Source organism: Trichomycterus rosablanca, chromosome 4 (assembly GCF_030014385.1).
Source record: "Trichomycterus rosablanca isolate fTriRos1 chromosome 4, fTriRos1.hap1, whole genome shotgun sequence".
Lineage (NCBI taxonomy): Eukaryota > Metazoa > Chordata > Actinopteri > Siluriformes > Trichomycteridae > Trichomycterus > Trichomycterus rosablanca.
The window spans coordinates 38,475,164-38,483,526 of record NC_085991.1 but is presented as its reverse complement, the minus strand read 5'-3'; positions in this window follow the sequence as shown (position 1 = coordinate 38,483,526).

Below are 8,363 nucleotides of genomic sequence, written 5' to 3'. Positions count from 1 at the left end.
GTCACCTGTAAGCAAATGGGAATGGCTTAAATTTAAGATGAGAGAACAGGCTATTCATACGAGTAAAAAATTGTCTAAATTTAAAAAACAAAAACAACTTAAAATCATTAATATTATTAATAATATTTGTGAAAAGACTGATTTGTCACCTGAGGAACTTGTTGAATGAAATACATTTCAGAGCGAACTTGATAACTTGTATTTAGAAAAAGCCAAGGGTGCTTTTGTACGTTCTCGAGTTCGCTGGATTGAAGAACGGAGAAAAATACTTTCTATTTTTTTAATCTTGAAAAACATAGGCAATCAAAGAAGAAAATTACTAAATTGAATATAAATGGAAGATGAAAGCCAAATTAAAAGAGAAATACATGACTTTTATTGCAACTTGTACAAATCTAATTATTCTGAGACAGATTTTAAACAATTTATGGATAAACAAATTAAGATTGAAGAGTTAGATAAAGTTATTTTGAAGATGTCCTCCAGGAAGTTGCCTGGCTTGGATGGGCTATAGAGAGATGCTGTATAAATTAGGGCTATACGATATTGGAAAAAACTGACATTGCGATTTTTTTTCTTCTGCGATGTATATTGCGATATTAAAAAAATGCAGGAATTTTCACCACATTATTAGTAATATTAATAATGCATGTATCTTACTCTAAATAAGAGGCTCATCTGTGACAAAGGGTGGTGTCTACAAGGAATACAAGAGATTACAGAAAGCTACATCTTTGTACTCAATTCAAACTGAGCATTAAACTAAGAAAGCTTCAATATCACGAGGGAATTAACATGATTGACAAAATGGGTCATTTAACATTTTATTTCACAATACAAACCTCTTCAAGTAGTAATCATCATTAAAATAAAACGATACAAATAAAAGAGCAGCTATACACCGATTCCCTGAGTGGTATACATAAGTACAACTTAAAATAAATGCAATTTGCTATAAAACGTAACGTATTTAAATTTAAAATCTCTCAGCCGGTTGCGACGTTCTCACTTGTATGATCCTCCGGGAAAAATGCTGTTTGCAAACAGCGACTCTTCAGTTGGAAATCTTCATTAATAAAGTGGGCGGTCAGACTTACTTAGTGTTCCAGTCCGTTGTCCGGCTCGACCACAAGTCTGTTGTAGCTGCATAATACTGCACATCTCTGCTTCAACTTGTGCCTTGCATTTCTCGTATAACTCTGGCATGGCGACTTGAGAAAAATACGTGCGTGACGGTATTACATACCGCTTATCAGGCGACCGGATCATGTTTTTTTTTTTTAAACCCTCTTTGGTAACTGTGTTAACCGGCACCATGTCTTTGGCGAGGTGAAAAGTTATTGCATCTCTGATTTCTGTATGTCGTTTGGAACCTCTCTCATATGGTGAAACACTGGAAAAGGCAAATCTTCACTTTCTGTTAGTGATGGGTCGGATCGTTCGGCTCTAAGAGCCGGCTCTTTAAAGTGAACGACGGGATCCGGCTCCTGATTGGGAGCCGATTCGTTTTTCCCCGTTTTTTTTCTGTCAAAGTCGCACGTGATTGGTCAAGATACGTGGTGGCATTTGTGTGTTTACACTGAGTTTTTTAACAGGGCAGATCATAACAGAAAAGAGAAACAGGATCAACCCATCAAAGATGAGCTGCTTGATTTTTCTGAATGCTAATCTTCACTAAATACTTACAAATACTGTCACCTGGATGCTGATTTTTCTTTTTGTTTTGCACATTTTCATTTATATTTTGTTGAGTGATGCTTCGTTGATGTTGTGTTGTTTCACTCTAGATGCTTGTTCATTTTCTTTTGTTTATTAAGATTTTAACGTCATGTTTTACACTCTTTGGTTACATTCATGACAGGAACGGTAGTTATTCAATACACAAGACTCATTAGTTCACAAGGTTATATCGAACACAGTCATGGACAATTTAGTATCTCCAATTTACCTCACTTGCATGTCTTTGGACTGTGGGAGGAAACCGGAGCACCCGGAGAAAACCCACACGGAAAGGACCCGGACCGCCCCACCTGGGGATCGAACCCAGGACCTTCTTGCTGTGAGGCGACAGTGCTACCCACTTAGCCACCGTGCCGCCGCACTCTAGATGCAAATTTACAAATAATATACACAATCAGTCTTGTCTAATTGAGATGGGTCTTTGTTTTGGTATTTTATAATTTATTGTTGTAGCACTCTGTTCCATGTTGAGTATATAAAAAAAGGCATTTAAATAATAAACATTTAATACAATATTTTTTTACATTAGTAATTCATTTTACATGTAATTTGGTAATAAATTAATTTAAGCAACAAAAAAATCTAAGGAGCCACTTGGGAGCCGAAAGAGCCGGCTCTTTTTAGTGAGCCGAGCCAAAAGAACTGGCTCTCTAAAAAGAGCCGAAATTCCCATCACTAGTAGACTAACTATTGGAGTTACTTTACACGTGTCTGTGTAAAAAGTGGCTAGAAATGACACAAAGCGTGTTACAGACCGCAGAACACAGTAGTTGTTGACACATGACACATTACTTCTTAGAGTGTAGTCATTTTATAATATCAAAAGAGTGAACAAATCACAGAATCTTGATTTAATGCATTTTCCAACATGTCCTAACTTTTCTAAAAATGACATATGTAACTCAAAACATATGGTTTTTAACATATGGTCTTTACTTTTGCTTATAAATTAAACTGTATCTGGTAACTTTGTTTTTATTTACCAAAACAAATTGCCATTTACTAGTAACCATTATACCAAAAAACTTTAAATAAAAAATAAAAATAAATAAAAAAAGTAAAAAAGTTGTTTAAAAAAAGTTGTACAGCCATGATTTACTGTAGTGTGTTATATGGTTACTATGTAATGTAGTGCAGTGTAGTGTAGTAACTACTATGCTTTTATGGTGTATTGTGGTAAGAATTACCTATTGCATTTTCACAATTTCATTACAAATCATATGATCTTCCAAAAATCTGCATATGCTGATAACAGTCTGGATGGTCCTGGATGGTATTTGGTCCAGAGCACACAGCGTCCATTTCTTCCAAAAAGATCTGGAATACTGATTCATCTGACCACAGTACTAGTTGACTTGACAAAACATCAAATATTTCAGGTTCATACTGTCTGTAATGAAATAAAAGTTAAATTAAATGTACAAAAAATGTATTTATTCCTTGCATACATTTGAGTCTATGCAATAGGGCAGTGTTAGCTCAGTGGTGAAGATACTGGACTAGTAAGCAGAAATTTACCATTGCCAAGTTGCCGCTGTTGGGCCCTAAACAAGGCCCTTAACCCTTCATTGCTTAAATTGTAAGTCACTTTGGATAAAGCAGATGCTCAAGAGTAGGCAAAATACACCCAGACTTGGATAATCATTGATTCATTGTTTTTACTTGTTTGCCTTAATGAGAAGTGATTTAAAGACTCATACTTCTCCTTTCAGACCACTTCTGTCTCTCTGAACAAAGCTTTATATATTGTTATCCTATGGTGTGGCCTGATTATTGTTTGGATGAAAAGTTTCAGTTTTGGCAAAGAATTTTAGAATGGAATGTACTGCTCCCTTAGAAACTTTTTTAGGCAAGATTTGACCTGAGAAAGTCCCTCTTTTATTTTATTTTCCTTATGGTGGGTCTGGCTCCACCAGAAAACACAAAGCTCAAAGAAGGAATACCCTGGACAAGGTGCCAATCCATTGCAGGGCTTCAACCACCACCCCTTCCACAGACATAGCCAATCATGTCTGTGTAGATGCCTGGCTGGCTGATAGCACTGCTGAGATTTTAACCTGGATTTCAGCACTGGTGGGCTAGCATAATACACTGGTGCGACATCTGAGCACCTGACATATTTTACATTTGCTGAATTCTGACATTCTACAGAGTGTTTTTTATTTTTATTTTTTACAAGCAGTTAATTTATTAAGTGCTTAAATGGACAGTAGTAGCCTAGTGGGTAGAGCTTTGGGCCATCAACTGAGAGTTTGAATCCCAGCTCTGCCATGCAGCCACTGTTGAGCCCTTGAGCAAGGCCCTTAACCCTCTCCGTTCCAGGGGCAGAGAGGCTGATGGCTGACCCTGCACTCTGAACCCAGCTTCCAAACAAGCTGGGATATGCTCAGAAAGATTTTCATTGTACTGTACGTCTGTATATGTATGTATATGGCAAATAAAGGCATTATATTATTTTAAATAATATTATATCTTATATTTAGTTTTGTCTGTATCAGTGTTGGAGGAAAAGATTGTAAGTACAGAATTCTCTCAATAATTGTTTGAGGATGAGACAGAATGGACTCCCAATGGCACAGAGGACATACCAGTACTTCCAGACACACCAGTAAGTCAATGTCAAATATTCACTCCAATTAAGACCATAGCTATTATAAAAGTGGGCAAGTGTTGGATTTACCCGAAATCAACATTTAGGTCATCATCATCTGGCATTGTATAGGCTGCGTCACTGACATGGAGGCATTTATTGGAATTTTGAAGAGACACATGCTGCCAGCAAGGAGACTTTTTTCCCGGGAAGTCCATGATTATTTCAACAAAACAATACCAGGCCTTTTTCTGCATGTGCTACAACAATATGGCTTTTTTTGACACAGAGCATGTTTTTAAGCGATCCTTCTCCTATTGAAAATGTATTGATTATCACAAAGATTAGAAAAGAGACTGATGGTACTTAAGGAGATTTTGATCAGTAAGGAGACCTATCTTAATGAACTGGAAACCCTACTAATGGTAATACACACACTAACAAATAATCATTCATGTTTAGTTATTATTATGTATTAAATATGTTGAGTTTTACTTGTGGGTGGCTCGGTGGATAGCACTGTCGCCTCACAGCAAGAAGGTCCTGGCTTCGATCCCCAGGCGGGGCGGTTCGGGTCCTTTCTGTGCAGAGATTGCTTGTTCTCCCTGTGTCTGTGGGGGTTTCCTCCCACAATCCAAAAACAGTCAGGTTAATTGAAGACACTGAATTGCCCTATAGGTGTGTGTGTGTGTGTGTGTGTGTGTGTGTGTGTGTGTGTGTGTGTGTGTGTGTCTGCCCTGTGATGGACTGGCGCCCCGTCCAGGATGTTACTGTGTGCCTTGTGATTTTATACAGTTGTAAGTAATGTTTGTAAACTAAAAACATAGAAGTGATGTACACATTCTTTTGGCCACATACACCGAATCAACCATAACATTAAAACCACCTCCTTGTTTCTACACTCACTGTCCTTTTTATCAGCTCCACTTACCATATAGAATCATTTTGTAGTTCTACAATTACTGACTGTAGTCCATCTGTTTCTCTGCATGCTTTGTTAGCCCCCTTTTTATGCTGTTCTTTAATGGCCAGTCTCTGACATTACATCTACAAGGTGAACCAACTAGGTAGGAGTGTCTAATAGAGTGGACAGTGAGTGGACATGGTATTCAAAAACTCCAGTAGCACTGCTGTGTCTTATCCACTCATACTAGCACAACATACACCAACACACCACCACCATGTCAGTGTCACTGCAGTGCTGAGAATGATCCACCACCCAAATAATACCTGCTCTGTGGGGGTCCTGTGGGGGTCCTGACCATTGAAGAACAGCATGAAAGGGGGCTAACAAAGCATGCAGAGAAACAGATGGACTGCACAGGAAGGAGCGCTCGACTCCTTCATTTCGGTGGAGATAGAGAAGAGCTCCTGCGACTCCACCCAAGCTCTCGTTCCGTTCATAAACCAAAACAGAGAACCGAACCAGCCGAGAGCAGGCACATCTGTAACTGTTCTAACTGGTACGCTCTTTCACCCGAGTGTGGGTGTAATGATCACCTGAAATCTGTACCCACCCACCAGGATCGTAAACAAACCCGTCTTGCATTGCGCCACTGATTCTGTACCAGCGTAGTAATAATGTTCTATATGCCCCTCCCACTAGGGGGCGCTGTTGTTTTTGAACTATAGCTTTACAGTTTGATGTGTGTGTCCTAAATAGAACTGCAGGTCCGTCTAGGGTGGCCACATTCATAGTCACAAAAAGGAGGACATTACACCCCAAAAAGGAGGACATTACACCCAAAAGGAGGACGTCATATTAGGAACAGGGGGACATGATACTGCAACACACAGAATGAATCCAGAACCCATATAACAGAGTTTTTGACCAATTTAAGCAAGAATTCTATAACAAATTACTGTTTTACTCACTAAATGTTGTGTCTACTTTTCATATTTAAGTCCCTTCCTCGCTGCCTCCAAAAGTTTACTTTTTGGCATTTTCACAGCGTTCCTGAGCATGAGAGTGAGTGATTGACTCAGGTAGCGGTGTTTACAGAACAGAGTGGGTGGGCGAAATTCAACCACCCAATCACAGACAAGCATTTAGAGGGCACAGACCTTCTGAGATTGGCCAGTGGTAGCACTATAAGCAGTCAAATGAGGCTGTTAAACCAATGAAATACAAAGCCTTTGTTTTGACATGTACCTGAGCCAATGACAGATAATATTAATCAAAAATGAAACCAGTTCACTCCAAAAGGAGGATTTTTAAGTGTCCGTCCTAGCGTTGCGTGGATGGAGGACTGGCAGCTGAAAAGCCGGACTGTCCGACCTAAAACCGGACGTCTGGCCACCCTAGGTCTGTTCCAAAAATATTGACACCCATTCAGTTCCAAACGCTATACCCTCACTGCCCACTTTATTAGGAACACTACATTACCTGGGCAGAACCTTCCTTCTGCTTGGCGCTGCAGATTTACTCCAAAGTTTCTCAGTGTTACCTTTTTAATGTCCTGCAATGACTATTCGTACCACCGAGGGGGGCCAGATTTACACCCTCTGGGTAACGTATTGGTGATGTAGAGCATTTAGACAGGCGTGAAGGTCATGATCAGGACCGGTCAATTTTAACTTGACCATGATATAGACACCAAATATCCAAAAATATTGGGACACCTGAACCATGAGCTTGTGATCTTCTAAGCTAGAACAACAGCTGCTCTTCTGAGTACATTCAGTTGTACAAAAGAAGGATGGCAGCATTTGTACGTCTGGTGCTGATCAATGCAGTCGATGTTCCGGTTCATCCCAGAGCTGTTGAGTGGGGCTGAGGTCAGGGCTCTGTGCAGGACACTCATGTTGGAACAGGAAAGGACCTTCCTTAAACTGTTTGGGAACAGAAATCAATAATTTGAAGAGGTGTCCCAATACTTTTGCCAACATTATGTACTGTTAAATGTAGGCTGAACTGTTGCTTTGATGGTTCGGTGAGTTTGAATGAAAGTGGCATCTATAGAAATAAAACACATACAGTATAACAATAAAGGTCACTAAGGGTTATTGAAGGTCATTAAAGACTGGACGCGTCTGCTGAAGTGTTTTGCTTTTTTCTCTCTTATTAAAGTTCAGATGGCCGTTAGAAACTCCCCCGGCGGTTGGTGAAGATTCTGGACTAAATAAATGAGATGTGCAGCTCGGTGGGTTTGATCAGATCTGTACAGTAGACATTTATGTGTATAAAATATAAATAGAACTACCTTTGAACTCGCATGCTCGTCTCTCTCTTTATTGTTTTGTTCTTTTTTATATATAAAATGTTTATGGAATAAAAGAATGTTAGCCTGTAGTTTGGGGAGCAGTTGTGCTGTTCTGGATGTGAATATTATTGTTCATGTTTCTGTAAAACACATGATAAAAGATTCTGATTATTTAATAAAATGATTAGTTTCATATAAACGCTGATCTGTGTCGATTCTTGTTTTTATACCCTAACAGTTCAGAACAGTTCAGGAGATCAAGTAAATATTCATAAACTCTGTCGTAATTAATTTCCAAGCTTAACCTCACAGTTTAGTCTTCAAATTCCACTTGCACAACCAAGGAGGGACGGATCACCACACGCACCGCTTCTTATCACCTGTCAGTGTCTGGTTCCCACTCAGAGCCATATCGTATAAGCTTCACATGACTCACACAGGCACCTGGAACAGTCCTAGAGATCCATATAACACAGCGGCAGCAGGAAGTGACCCCGCCCGACTTGCCCTCCATCAAACACACCCGTCATTTATCATTGTTTAATTTTTCCATGTTCCAGCTCAGATGTGATCAAACAGGGAAATTCTAATGGACATTGGATCACCAGAACTTAAGTTTTATCAAATTTATCAAATTAAATTCACAACAAAATAAAACAAATACATTTAGTCTGAATAGAAACTTCATATAAACCTGAAGAATAGAAAGTGAGAAGTGCAGAAAATGTACTTTCACTTTTACTGCAGCAAAGAGACTTTCACTTTAAATCCGACTGTGCACTTTCAACTAATCCTAACCAGAACTAAACCTAACCAGAACCAATCTAAAC